Source organism: Callorhinchus milii, unplaced genomic scaffold (genome assembly GCF_018977255.1).
Source record: "Callorhinchus milii isolate IMCB2004 unplaced genomic scaffold, IMCB_Cmil_1.0 Scaffold4, whole genome shotgun sequence".
NCBI classification, from domain to species: Eukaryota; Metazoa; Chordata; class Chondrichthyes; order Chimaeriformes; family Callorhinchidae; genus Callorhinchus; species Callorhinchus milii.
Genome location: NW_024704745.1, coordinates 67,668,946 through 67,684,753, shown reverse-complemented (window position 1 = coordinate 67,684,753; position 15,808 = coordinate 67,668,946). Strand labels below are relative to the sequence as shown.

General features: G+C 41.4%; 1 protein-coding gene across 4 annotated transcripts in view; it reads right to left on the bottom strand.

The window, feature by feature from the left end:
- sgcg (sarcoglycan, gamma) overlaps positions 1 to 15,808 on the bottom strand; it is a 198,296-nt gene that overhangs the window by 126,529 nt on the left and 55,959 nt on the right. The gene's annotated exons all lie outside the window — the stretch shown is intronic.

Genomic DNA, 15,808 nt, shown 5'->3' with positions numbered 1-15,808 from the left:
AGGACCTCGCAAGGTGCTGATTGTACACTCCAGTGCAATACTGGGTGGGGGGGGGTTGCAGCATTGTTGGAATTGTTGTCCTACAGAGGCAACGTTAAAAGAGAAGGAAATTTCTCCAGGTGTTCTGACCAATAATTTCCCAGATAAAATTGGTCATTTACTTCATGGCTGTTGGTGGAATATTTAGAAAGGATGTTTAGATCTCACAAGCAGATGTATGGAGTGCTTGAGGCTAATGGTTATGTTGTAACCCCTGGGGTCGATCACTATCCTGGTGGATGTTGGTCTTGTGGAGTGACTTTGAATGTACTTCAGTATCTGTTGGTTGATCAACATTTGAATTCGGTGGATGGAACTCACTTCAATTTTTTGTTTGCCTACAAATACACAATCATTACATTTTACAGTAAATCCTGTGAAAGTGCTTCGAGTTGTTTCAACAATGTGATTATTATTATAATGATAATCCTTGCATCTGATATAGCGCTTTTCACGTCTTCTCAACGTCTCAAAGTGCTTCACAGAGTAGATTGTAAAGTGATTTGACCGTATATTTGTGGGTAATTCCCCCCCATTCCCCTCATCTGCAAGACCTGCAATGCTTGGAATTGTTACCTCCCCCTCAACAACTCCTGTGGCACTGCCTGGTGCTCGAAGCAATGACACTTTTCCCAAGTACCAGGGCCAGATGGTCCCTTTCAACAATGGCACGCATTCCAAATGGGAAACTTTCCACTGATGTGGCAGGGCAACAGCAGGCAGCAAGTAAAATGGCTGCAGGCACATTGTGCTGTACAAGACAGCTTTCTTGGCCGAGTTAAGGAAAACCACTCCTCCTCTGTAATGATCTTACCCACAAACTGAAGGTTACCAAGAATACAAACTACCTAAAGTGCTCCTGGCTACTGTCTCATGTATTTGACTGACAGCCTCCTTCACAGTTCAATGACTTCAGAAAGATTTAGGCATTGCTTTTTGACTACCTTTTGAGGAAAGGTAGCAGTGTCTAAAACATCTTCCCTCAGCTTTTCTTACAGCAAAGAGCCCTCCGCCTTTTCAAAGAAAAAAAATTCTGCAGTTTAACACTGCAACACAACACTACATTACATTTACAGAGTGCCTTTCATGTCAGGAGGATGTCCCAAAGTGCATTTATAGTGCTGGACGGGCACTAGAATTTGGGGTGGGGAGTGGAAAGATGATTGAAAGTGTGGTCAATTAAGGTACATTTGAGATTTGCCTTGAAAGAAATCTAGATGGAATTCCAGAGAACAGGGGCAGAACAGCTGCAAGTCTGGTGGGGATGGTGAGGCAGTTAGGACGGGGGACAGGAAAGATACTGATGCTCAACGAGTGCTGACTGAGTGGGAAGATCCCTGCCCTCAGTGATGCTCATTGACATTAATTATTTGTTATTATTAACTTGCCAACAATTTTAAATCATTCTCACAATCCTTAAATTGTCATGCCTTTGTTCAGTAGGAGACGTTCACCTGTTAATTAAATGATAATTATGCATAATTCTGTCTATCTGTTAATAATGTTCTTTTGGTTTCTTTCACTAATAGAAATGGCCTTAAAGTTTGGTCTTAAAGAGATCCTATTCTCTGACCCCACATTTAATACAAGTTTATTGACCCTATAGGACTGTGTAACTGTTTTGGCTTCCATTCGGAGCTGCTGTGCAGAAGATTGAAAAGAATTTGGTGACACAAGACGCATATGGATACTTGTTGGACAGCATGAATTCAGTGCGGAAACATGACTAAACATGACCAAGCACTGGAAAAATACTGTGTCCTGAATGGGAACCTCTTCTACTTTTCATGGTTGCCAGAACTTGTTGAGTTGCCTAACTAACTTGTCAGTGGGCCTCTTGCAGACTAAACTAACTGGCTACGTCAATCCCACGTGCTGGATCGATCTAGGGACGAAATGCACCTCCCTCAGAATACCTGAGCTCAACTGAACTAGTGCAAAACAACCCACTAGCTGATATTAGCACTTTGTCTACCGGAATTTCTAACCTCTTATGACTTATTCTCCAGATAAAATTGGTCATGGCTGTTTGTAATAATTGGCTGCTGCATTTGTCTGCAAAATATGTAGTCTCTTCAAAATATGTAGTCACTTCACTTTGCAATTAATCCTGTGAGGCGTTTTGATGCGCCCTCCTGACATGAATGATGTTATATCAAAATAAAGGATTACTTATCATTATAAGTATTGATAACATTGGGCCCATCATTTCACCTTCAAGGCTATTTTATCTTAATATTTAAAACTGAAGAATTCAGAAACATTCTTAATTCAGTCTTAATTCGAAAGACATCTATACGTAAAGTACCAGCTTCCAAATTAGGGCTAAATTTAAGAATCTATCTACAGTTCTGCACAATCTTAGATTTTAAGACTAAATGGCCTTCTAGGTGATGCCTAAGTGAATTCACGCCTCTGATTTCTACTTTCTTGTGAGGGTTTCTAATACACACAGCATTTGACCGTTTGCCTGATGTTATTTTATTTATTTTCCCCTTGTAAGTCTCCACACAACATGAACCATCCTCCAGCAGAAAGGATGGCCAAAAGGCCTACTCCCAGGCCTCTGCTCATGTTGTTGACAAGCTGTGTGACTAACCTTTGATTTCCCCTTGCTCCACGTGGAGAAGTGCCTGACATTTTCCCCGATGTCATGCTGAGACTGAGAACTCACCTTGCAGGAAATTGTTAGTGCAAACATGTTTCCAACTGCTCTGCCTGTACATCACAGCTCTAATGAGTATACCACCCGCTAGCTATCTATCAGATACTCCCTTCATTTGCTGAAACCTGCAATCGTGCAATCTGTACCTTCTAAATCGAAATAAACATAAAATATGGCATTCACAAACAAAATTCACTGCGCTACTTGCGACTTGCATTTTACATCTGAAATGACACAAAATTGGCTACCACTTTCGTCCACAAAATAGACAGCTTTACTTTATAATGAATCCCGTTAAGAGCTTTAAGACATCATCCTGACGTGAAAGACTCTCTTTCAAATGTAAGGATTATTATAATTACAGTAAACTCCTGATAACTCTTAACATCCAGGGAAAAGGGCTAAGTAATGAGTTATCTGGAGTAGCGAGTTAAACATATGTATAAATACATAAATAAATGTGCTTGAGATATTGACAGGACTTAAGTGGTAGTTACCTTTCTGATAACTTGTTCCAGTTATAATAATAACAATAATAATAATAATCCTTGCATTTATATATTGCCTTATCACATCGTCAAGATGTCTCAAAACATTTCTTAATTTAAACACTCCGAGATTATCCTGATTATAGAAGAGCACTCTATAAATGCAAGTTGTTTTTATTAATTACCCATTTGATAAATAAGTACTTCCTGGTTTCTTTCCTGAAATTGCCCTTTGTAACCCTAAACCTGTGTCCATTTGTTCTACTGCCTCACTGCATCTGAGAGTATTCTGGATTTACTTTTTCAATTCCCTCTGAGATGCTCTTTTCAAGACTGAAGAGTTCCAGCTTGTCTAATCGTTGCACAAAGCTCATTTCTCTTAAAACAGGGGATCGTCCTAATTGCTTTTCCCTGAGCTGCCTCTGGGACTTGGGCAGCTCCCTTGTATTGCAATGACAAGAACTATACACTGAACGTCAGGTGTAGCCTGAGCAGAGCACTACACAGCTTGAATATGACTCTGAACTCAAAAGACATCCTGAAAGCAAAATGCCAGTGCAATCACTACTTACTATAATAATAATCCTTGCATTACAGGAGTAAGGAAACTTGCCCCTGCCACAGAAATCGAACCCCGGTCCTCACGCTTGTGATGCGAGCATACACTACGCTACGGGACACTTCTGGCTTGTAAACATAGAATTACATAGCTACGTGGAAACAAGTCATTTGACCCTTCCAGCAGGAAGTTCCATATTCTCACCAATCCCCTCGGAAACAAGTTCTCCCCTAAGCTTCTTTTACAACCGATACTAGTGAATATTGCATAAGTTTTGGGTTAAGAACTTTCTGCATTGGAGAAATGGCAGAAAAAATCTGATAAAAAGCTGCAGTTAAAAATATACCTTTGCCAGCATTTGGGATCACAGTTAATTTTAGTCCCGCTGGTCAGCAAAGCGCAGATATTTCTATCCAGGATTGTAGCTTTCAAAGATGAGTTGTGCCTGTTAAACAGCTGTTGTGAACTCCCTCAAAGACTCGGGGTCTAATTTTAGTGAGTAGCTGAGAAGCACAGAATGGGAAGGTCCTATGTTTGATCCAGGGTTTGGACGTTAACTGATCCTGGGCAGGCAGAGCCAGGTTGCTAAACTTGATTTCAATGCCCGAATCAGCCAGGGTCCCCACTCATTGCTATTCAGCAAACCCTGCTGCAAGTCTGTTTGGATGGACACTGAGTGAGGTCAGGATCAGGTCTCCAATTTAATGGTGCTGCAGGACACACAGCTTACCGACACTCACTATCAACGGACAGCGAATAATGGTAATTTTGGCGAGCTGCCAGAGGTCAAATAGGGCCTGTGAAAAGGTGACAGGAGAAAACTGTCAAGCGAGAAAAAAAACGATTGCATTTCTAATAATTTTCTACCCCACCATGTTATTGTGGAGTCCTGTAGCTCAGTGGTTAGAGCACTCGCTTTGCAAGTGAGATACCTGAGTTCGGTTCCTGGCAGGGTGAAACCTTGAGCAAGCTTCCTTACTACACATGCCCGATAATAATCCCTCAAGAAAAAAAATAATAAACAATCCACGACTGTTTGTGGGACACTTCTGTGCGCAATTGGCTGCCACATTTTGCCCACAAATTTACAGTCAATTCACTTTACAGTCTATTCTGTGAAGTGCTTTGAGACGTCTAGAAGACGTGAAAAGCGCTATATCAACTGCAAGGATTATTATTATTATGAATATATTTTAGCCTATATTCTCCATTCAGATTTGCCTATGGCATCCCGAATGAATCATGATAAATCACTGTGTTTCAAATGGGACCCAGTGGGAAATATTCAGTAAACTCAGATGCCTCCATCATTTCCCGTACTGTCTCCTACTCTTGCTTCTCCCCCTGGTTCACCACCCACCTCCGCTCACTGAAGAGCCAGGTGCGGGCCGCTGAACGCACCTGCGTCAAATCTGGCCTCACGGTCCACCGACAAATCTGGCTGGACCTCCTCAAAATCTACCGCTCCACTCTAGCCTCGGCCAAGTCGTCCTTCTACTCCAGGATAATCCTGGAGGCGAAGAACAACCCCAGGCTACTGTTTTCTACCACATCCCGACTCCTCCGTCCCCCCGCCACCCCGCGCAGGTCATCTCCTCCAACCTTCACTGCGAGGAGATGCTGGATTTCCTTGAATCCAAAATCAAGGGAATTCGCTCCGCGGTCACTTCCCCTCCAACATCCACCCACCCCCACCCCTCCCTCCCACACTCCGACTCCTACCCATCCTCCCCTACACACTTTCGTACCCGTTTCCCCACCCTCTGTCACCAAACTCATCCTATCCCTGAAACCACCACCTGCTCCCTTGACCCCATCCCCACTCCACTCCTTATCTCCCAGCTCCACCTCCTTGCCCCACATATCACAGACATCGTCAACCTGTCCCTCTCCTCTGGCTCTGTTCCCATTCCCTTAAAAACTGCCACCATCACTCCCACCTTGAAAAAACCCTCCCTTGATGCGTCGCAGCTATCAAGCTACCGGCCCATCTCCAACCTCCCCTTCCTATCCAAGGTCCTGGAACGAGTTGTCGCCTCCCAGCTGCGCTCTTTCCTCTCCAACCATTCACTATTCGAACCCCTTCAGTCGGGTTTCCGGGCTGCTCATAGCACAGAAACTGCCCTGGTCAAGGTCACCAATGACATCCTGACCATCTGTGACCAGGGCTTCCTCTGCCTCCTCGTCCTCCTCGACCTATCGGCAGCATTCGATACGGTCGACCACGCTATCCTCCTCCACCGCTTGTCCTCCCACCTCAACCTTCAAGACCCTGTCCTTGAGTGGTTTAGGTCGTACCTCTCCCACCGTCTTCACTTTGTTTCCACGAATGTTTTTTCCTCCAGCCGCCACACTGTCTCGTGCGGTGTCCCTCAGGGCTCTGTCCTCGGTCCCCTCCTCTTCACCCTCTATATGCTCCCCCTTGGTGACATCATCCGCAGACATGGGGTTAACTTCCACATGTATGCGGATGACACCCAACTCTACCTTTCCTCCTCTACTCTCAACTCCACGACCACCGATGTCCTGACAGCTGCCTGTCCGACATCGAGTCCTGGACGAGAGATAACTTTCTTCAGCTCAACGTGCGTAAAACTGAGGCCCTCCTGATTGGCTCACGTCAGCGCCTCCGCACCTCAGGCGCTGACAGCATCAGCATCCAAGGCTGCACTCTCCACCTCTCAAAGCCAGTCAGGAACCTCGGGGTTCTGTTCGACCCTGAGCTGTCCTTTCTCCCTCATATCCGCGCCACAACTGGCACCGCCTTCCATCATCTCCGGAATATCGCCAGACTACGGCACTACCTCACCCCTCACGCTGCTGAAACTCTGGTCCACGCCTTTATCACCTCAAGGCTGGACTATGGGAACTCTCTCCTCGCCGGCCTTCCCGGCACCTCCCTCCACAAGCTGCAGGTCATTCAGAACTCTGCAGCTCATGTACTGTCCCGCACCAGGCTTCGCGACCACATCACTCCCACCCTCGCTCGCCTCCACTGGCTCCCCATCCCCCAGAGGATCGATTTCAAGATCCTCATCCTCACCTACAAGGCCATTCACGGCCTTGCTCCCTCCTACCTCTCCAACCTACTATCCCCCTACCTACCTGCCCGTACCCTCCGTTCCTCTGGCTCCGGTCTGCTCCACATCCCCCGCCCCAACCGCCCTACCATTGGTGGCCGGGCCTTCAGCCTCTGGAACTCTATCCCCCAGTGCCTTCGCCGCCTCCTCCCTTTCCTTCTTCAAGGCCGGTCTCAAGACCTTTCTCTTTGACCGTGCCTTCAGCTCCCCTCTCGACTCTCTACCCCCTCCTCGCTCCCTCCCTTCCCTCCCCTCACCCTGACCATTTCCCCCCAATGCTCGGGTCCTGACCCAACTGTCCAGCGCCTTGGGACGTCCTCCCAACATGAAAGGCGCTCTGTAAATGGAATCGTGTTGTTGTTGTTGTTGTTGTAAACTCTCACTCGAACTCATCACTTGGAATTCTACCAAATAGCACATCTGAGGGAGTGTCTGCTGCTGCTCACTATTGCTTCCCTGAATTAGCCTCATTATAAAAAATGTTACCCTGATGGATTTGAAGACTGTTGTTACCAGGATTTGTTTCTAACGCGGAGGAATATTGCTTGTAGCCCTGGGGGAAAGTCCTCATGAGTTAAACGTAGAAGATGCAGAAAATGAAACTCAAGTCATTGTGCTGAGTCAGTTTCAGTTGTGTTGTAGCCAAATAAAATCAAGCTACTGGCAATGCCAAACCATGGGATGCAATTCTCACACTGTCAATTAATAATTATGCTTGCAATTAATATAGCGCCTTATGTTGCTGAGATATTGCAGTGACAGAATTTTGCTGTGAAGTGACTGAATTTCTAGTAAAACGAAGCAACCAATGTGGGTACAGCAATTTCCCATAATCAGCTATAAAGTGACGAATTCTATCTGAGCGATTGACAGCCGAGACACCTGGAGAAATTCCATTCTGCTATACACAATTGGCTGCCGCGTTTCGCCCACAAAATAAACAATTTAGAGTATATTCTGTGGAGCACTTTGAGATGCCTCAATGACGTGATAAAGCACTATATATTAAATGCAAGGATTATTATTCTCTTTTGAAGCAGTGCTATGGGATTTTTAACATCCTCTAAAGAGGTAGATGGGACAACAACACCAACAAGATTACTTTGTATAGCGCCTTTCACGTCGGGAGGACATCGGGACCTTCGTTTAATGTCTCATCCCCATCACTGCAATGGAGTGTCAGCCTAGACTGTGAGTTCAAAGTCCTGACCTGGGGCTTGAATCCAGAACCTTCTAACTCAGAAGTGAGAGTGCTATCTACTGAACCAGGCTGACATTTAAATGAGTCAATAGCTAAAGGCAATCTATAAATAAAGACAGTCCATATGTGTGACCGTCCACTGCCACCTCTCAACTCTGCTGTCACAATAGCCAGAAGGCAGCCGTGCAGAAAGTGAGCTGTGCAGCTTTCAGCAGAGAAAGAGATGATAGCAAAACTGTCAAGAGAGAAAAATAACAAACACACAACATTCTTGGGCATACATACAAAGAAAAGCCATTGAAAAGGAGGCACTGAAAAGTACCCCTGGAAACATATTCCAGCATATCAGTACGTTGAGGAGGGAAGGGAGAAAGCCGGGGGAAAATGAAGCCCTTTATTATGGCTGGTTATTAGATTTAAACCCAGATACCGGAGGGAATCCACCTCGTTCCAACACATGACAGCCCAGACCCTGCAAAGTATTGACATTTGTGGATGTTTTAAAGAAAACAACATGCAGTTTCTCTCCTCTTTCTTAAAAATATAAAATGCGACGCATGTGCAAAAATTATACTGCATTGAAGAATTTGTCGTAAAGTTTAACTACTGAAATACAATATGAAGAATGGTTAGCAGTTAAAGGTCTATAATCCAACTGAGAAATTCAGATCAGATCATAAAGCACAAGTATTTCTGAAAGTCACCCATGTCCTAAGATTAAATCACAGTTTTGAAATAATTCACCATCCACTGTTTCTTATATAAGATATGAAATGCTCTTTTGTTTTTAATAAAAGAATGTAATTAAAAATATTTGATTCATATTTTCAAACATCAAGGTTTCACTGAGTCAGGCCCTGGGTACATTGGCACTGCTATGAGTTATAACACCATTGGGCTGAACATGAAACAGTCACTTCTAGCTGCACCAATTGTTAACCTACTGGAAGCTGCTGCACTATTATTAATAATAATCCTTGCACTTGATATTGTGCCTTATTGCATCTTCGAGACGTCTCAAAGCGCTTCACAGAATATACTGTAAAGTGAATTGACGGTGTATTTTGTGGGCAGTCAATTGCGCTCAGCAATGTCCCACAGACAGTCATGGATTGAGTAACCAAATTATTATTATTATTATTTTTGGAGGATTATTACCCCCGGAAAAGCGATCCACCAATTGACTTACAATCTGGTTCCTACTTGCTGCTAGGTATACAGAGGCGCGTGGAGTAAGGAAACTTGCCCAACATTTTGCCCTGCTGGGAATCGAACCCAGGTCTCTTGCTTGCGAAGCGAGTGCTCTTAACCACTGAACTAAGGGACTCCAAATGATCATCAGTTGCCATGCCCTCAGCCACTTCACCCTTAAACTCTGGAACTCCCCATCTCAATCCCTCTGCCTTGCCTCCTCTTTATCGACAGTATCTTTAAATCCTACCTGAAGACCTACCTCCTCAACCACGCCCCCGGGCTTGGTGTCAAAGTGCAGCACTTTGAAACACTATCTTACAAGAATGGCACTATTTAAGTGCAAGTTTGTCATTACTCTTTGGCAATATTCAAAATTGCACCTTCTATTGACCAACTAGCCACTGCTAGTGACTCTTGTCCACAAAGATTGGTTTATGATAATGAGCTACTGAATAAGCCCTTGGAAAAATATACTAGCATAAAACAGCACCTTCAGAAGGGGAGAGAGAGCTCATGGGGAAAGAAAAAAAAATTGGACACAATGAAAATAAAAACATTGCTTGCTTATAAGTTGTTAGAATATTTTGTAACTAAACCAGAATCATAGCTCTAAAATTCTACCTTAGAGCTATCTAAGACCATTTTGCTTTAGAATTAACCCAGTCTTAATTCAAAATCGTTTTTAAGAAATCAAATTTCAAATTAAGAATTAATTGAAGAATGTTCACAAGTCTGTTCATCTCTGAATCAGAAGGTTATAGGCTCAAACCCCATGGTCAGGACTTAGAACCCACGTAGTCTTTGTTGACACTTCAATGCAGTGCGGGGTGTTGGCTGCATTATTGGAGATGAAGTCCTTCAGAAAAGACATTAGACTGAATTCCTATCGAGGTGGACGTTAAAGGTCCCATGACATTATTTGAAAAGGCAGTTAATCCCGGTGTTCTGGCCAACAATCCATTTAAAATTGGTCAGTGCTGTTTGTGAGACATTGCTGTGCTCAGATTGGATGCCAGTTTTGCCCACAGTTCCACACAGCCACAGCACTTTACATCCTGTGAAGTGTTTTGAAATGTCTTGACAATGTGGTAAGGTCCTATATCAATGCACAAATTATTATTATTGTTGCACAATGGGCTTGTATGCTAAGGTTAAGTGGAATTTCCATATCTGGCAACACAGTCAATGCACTGCCCACACACGTACACTCCCTCTCCCTTATGTCGACACATCTGAGACCACTCGAGTTCTGTAGACATAGGCAGTTTGTTAACATAGGCAAGTGGTTAATAGATATTCTATGATTAAAATTTCTGCACCAGGTATTTACATCTATTTTGATTGATTTTTAAAAAGTATTACATTCAATTAAAATTCCTCAACCATTTATTTACATGAATTTCCATTACCTTATTTTCCAAAAATAGTCATGTCGATTAAAAAAAAGTAATTTAAGAGTACAACATGGATATAGGTAGTAATAAAACAATGCCTTTAATGCTGTTAGGGACCTAAACAATCTGTTGATATAAGTGTGCCGGAGTTTATGTCAACATAGATGGTAAGATTTTAGTAGTAATATGCAGAGAAAGGATGGGACTTCCCTTTTTTGTCGACATAAACGGATTCGAAATAAATGAGTAGGACTGTACTACACTGAAGAGAAGCCAGATTCCAAACAACATACAATTCTGTAGGAGGATTTAATATGCTTCCAAATTAAGAAAGATATTAAAACCTAGACATCATCAATATCTTCCTTCATTTGGGGTCACAATGTTAGTGAAAATTGAAGGCTAAGAAACTTTGTGAGGAAAAAGTCACCAATTGCCCAACTCTAATGTCACCCCATGGTCGAATAGTTCACTGTTGTGGCTCATGCACGAAATAAAATTTCCAATAGATCATGTTAAAGCGAAACTCAAACTTTACAGCAATCTCCAGCCATCGCATTTGGGTTGGTGCTTGCTCTCTCCCACAAGACTATCCACTTTACCTATCAATCTACAACAACAACAAAATTACATTTATTCCCATTTATTCCTCTATTTAGATCTATTCCTCTACTCCTTCCCCATACTTTTCGATATTATTTTTTTAAGTAGTTATCCATTTTCCTTTCAAATGATAATTTGGATTCAGCTTTAGCAGCTCTATGTTCAGCCCAATATTAATACTGTAGTTGCTTTATCGATGATTGTTAGGCAGTGTCAAAGTTGCCTTCTCTTTTCAAATAACACTATAGGCATCTTTGACATCCATCTGAAGAAGAGGCATACATTGTTTACACTGCATCCAAGGACAACTCTTCTAACTTTGCAGCACTCCCAGTAATGCAATGGAATGCCAGCTGAGACTATGAGCACAAATTCCAATTTGGGGCATGAAACCATAACCTTCTGACTCAGAGACAAGACTGCTGATCAGCATCTAACACAATATGTGTGCCTGAATGTGAAGGTCTACAAAAATATTATTGTGTCCTCAAATAGGCTTCCAGCACTCATTATCTAGGGTCACACACAAATAATTTCCACTTGGGTAAGTTCCTAGAGAATAGGAAGCATTAGCATCCTCAGGAAAGGAGAACTTTTGTGAAAGACAGTGAGTTGATCAGTCATTTAAAATAGGTTTACTTTCCCCTCCTGCACTTTTTAGATTTTCATCATTCATAGATAATTTTCTTGATCTCATTATCAGACTGGCTCAGATGGTAGCCTCACCTCTAAGTCAGAAAGTTGTGGGTTCAAGCCCCACATCAGGACTTTGAGAACATGATCTAGGCTGACATACCAATGCAGTGCTGGGATTGTGTTACATTGTTGGATGTGCTGTGCTTCGGATGAGATGTTAAACCAGTGTCCACCTGAACAAGTAGACTTTGTTTTACAAAGTGTCATGGGATCTTTAATGTCCACCTGAACAAGCAGAACAGTGTCTAATTGTTAAGTGAACATTAAAGATACACTTTAAAAAGAGAAGGGAGGGTGATCATTCACGTCATAGTTGTTCATAGCACACTGATGTGCAAATTAGCTGCTACACTCACCTACAAGAATACAGTGACTTCACAGTAAATGATGTGAGAGATTCGATGACATGATAAGGTGCGATATCAAATGCAAGGTTTATTGTTATTGCTGTTGTGTTATAAAATGTTCAGCAATAGAGAATGAAAGTCAGTCCTCTGGCTATGCACATCTGAGTCTTATTGGAAAATTACAACACTGATTGAAATACATAGCACAGGACATAAGAATATATCTCAGAATCGCTTCAAGCTGTGATTGTATTGGGCTGGTTCCCAATTGCGATGATGCTGCAAATAATGCATTGTAAAACCTAAACTGTTTAAAGTAAGCATTTCGAGGTAATCCAAATTAATCTCTTGGGTCCTCAGGGGACATTAGTGTCACATTCTGAAGCCTCTAAATTGTTTGCAATAGCAGCTCATGTCCATCTCAGAAAACCACATGCATCGTTGACAAATCTGCAGACTAATTTTATGACAATAAGAGCCTATTGGGAGGAAGACTTAATTTGATTTTTTTTTAAATTACAGATTTACGATTTTTTTTGTGCTGTAAGCATTTCATTAAATCCAGGACTAAGACTGGTTGGATTTCCGCATTTAATATTATTATTACAAACAGTATTCCTATGATGGTGCTGCTCTCTGATTAGAGAACAAGCGAGGGGAAAATAGAAGGTCCATAAAGAAACTAAATTGTAGGCAAACTGATTTTGAAGGTTTAATATAATAATAATCATTGCATGTGTTATAGCTTATCATGTCAAAACATCTCAAAGCACTTCACATTAACTACTGTAAAATATAGCAACTGTATTTATAGGGGAATGTGGCAGCCAATTTACACATAGCAATGTCAATCTCACAAACGACCAAGAAGTGAGGTTATTTACCTTTTAACACATATTAGGATGAGGGAATGCACCAATGGGAGGAGAGGTTAAAAGGAAAGGATGTGAAAGCAAAGTAGTTTAAAGTTTTATAAAAAGCAAAATAAATTTATCCTTGAAACAAGGTGCGAGGGGAACAGAAAGATAAAGTCAACTTGACTGACCAAGATAGATTATGGAGGATATTTATGGGTAGAAGGAGAACACTTTAGATATCTATAATGTTGGGAAATCAGCAGAGCAGGAAGGTGAACATAGAAAGGCTAAGAAGTTGATAAGGACTGCAAAGAGAAAACATGAGGAAAATATTGCTAAAAATAGTATATTAAAAGCAAAGAAAGGGTAAGGATAAATATTGGGTCATAAAGCAATGAACAAAGAACATAAAGTAGTTTAAGTTTTACTGCTCTATTCTATCAATAAATAATTTCAAACCTGCAAATTAAGATCATACTTTTGGATTTTCTAGTACATTTTGAAAGCTCTTACCGCACTACTGATTTCTGGTGAAAGTGTGCACTCTTTGGGAACAGTGCTCATTGTTGAGACCACAAGATTGATCTGGATGAAGAAGGTCCATCCGATCTCATCCCACCTGAAAAGCCATCCTCCCCTACCCCCAATCACTGCAGCAAGCTAGATTTTAATAGCTTGGTGAAACGCCTGAAGTAAGGGTTGCTGTTTCTAAGTGAGAGCAGACTTGATCACAAAAGAGGATTTACTGGAGAAGTTGCAGAAACCCAAGGATCTCAACACTTCCATCCCACAGTTAAAAATAATTGGCTCAGGTTATTGTGAGTCTTCTCATGGTTAGTTATCACATTTCACTACACTTGGAGCAAATTCCAGAGGATTGGAAAACAGCAAACGTAACTCCCACCTTTACTAAAGTGGCTATGGATGAATTGTCAAACGTACACCGGCAAGCCTTAAATTGACTATAGTTGTAAATAATGCTGAGATGTACTATAAGAGATCCTCCTAAGAAGTGCATGTTAACATAAGGCAAGCAACGTGTCGGAGACTGTGCTCAACACATTTTTGGGATTTCTTGTTGGAAGTTATAGACTAGGGATGAGCTGGTAAATGATATTTGCCTGGATAAGAACATAAGAACTTGCTAGGCGAAGGAAGACAAAGGTCCAACTGGTTCACTTTCCATCATCCTGGCAGTTGGTTGACATGTCGTGTCCCAAACTATATACTGTATCCCAAGATATTATTTTCTAGCAGAATTCTATCTAATTTGTTCTTGAAACAAACAACACTTTCTTCATCCACTATCTCCCTATTGAGTCTGATCCATAAGTTCACTCTCGCTTACTGAAGTAATGTCTCCGCAGATTTGTTCTGAATTCACGCTCCTTCGATCACAAGCCATGTCCTCTGGTTCTACAGTTCAGTACAAGATAAAACAGCGAATCATGGTCTACATTATCCAGTGCCTTCAGAATCTTAAAGATCTTAAGGTTTCTGGATTTCAGAAATACTAACACTGGAACACTGTAAAATCAACACTGTTCCATATAATGGACCAACGAAAAAGGCAAATGTGTATGAGTTTTTTTTCAATTATAATAATCTAGCATTGATATAGCACATTATCATTTCATCTAAATATCTTAAAGTGCTTCATACAATTTTTACTGTGAAGTGTAGTGACTATGTGCACAGTGATGGCCCATAAACAAACTGTCGGTGGTGGAAGAAAGAACTCTGTAAAAACTTTCAAAAAGGTACTAGACAAGTTCCTGAAAATGAAAAATGAATCAGATATTAACTGATGAGATAGATATGTTGAAGGAATATTTTGGTAAGTTGTGTAGGTTGGTCTAAATTGTTGCAACTAAACAAGTAGAATGATGCCAGAATATTTTTCTTAGTCTGTTCAGAATAGGAAAACAAAACTTTGGCACGAATATTGGAAACAGTATAAGTAAGGTTTTCTTGATGAAGCATTAAATTGTACACTAACTGTAAACCTCTTTATCTTGCTCATTTCTCAAACATTTGAAACATTTATTAACTTATTTCGTTCTCCTTAATAGGTTCCACAAGAGTTATGCATCGTTTAGTCCAGTATTAGACGTTTTCTTGAATTAGTGCCATAATTGAGAGTTTCTACAAGTTGAATAGCTCACCAGGAATTTGGATTGATCAACTGAATGGAGGAAAGCTAAGGAAAATTGTTAGGATTCAACTGAGGAAATCAATAGTAACTAAATAGTGGTAGTCAACCTCTTAACTTGATAAGGTTTCAAAATGGATAATCTGGTCAACAACAATAACAAACTACATTTGTATAGGGTCTTTCACATCAGGAAGCCTGGATTATCTAAAGGAAAATAAAGAAGAAACCTTTACAAAGAACAGATTTCGTACTTTGTGATAGCTATCACATATTTCCATAGACTCGCAAACCCATAGATTGAACAGCCAAGGTAAGTAATAAGCACTCGAGGGAGCTTTCATTGGCACTTAACCTTGCAATATCTCTCCTTGCTTTAAATATCTCTTAAAATAAGATCTCTTTTAGCCTACCTTTGGTCAACATTTTCACATCTCTTATTTGTCTGGATTGGTATGCAGCACTGAATTTGTCAAGTAATTTGAGGTATTCTTTTGTAAGAAAGGCACTAAATAAATGTAAGTAGTTGTTGT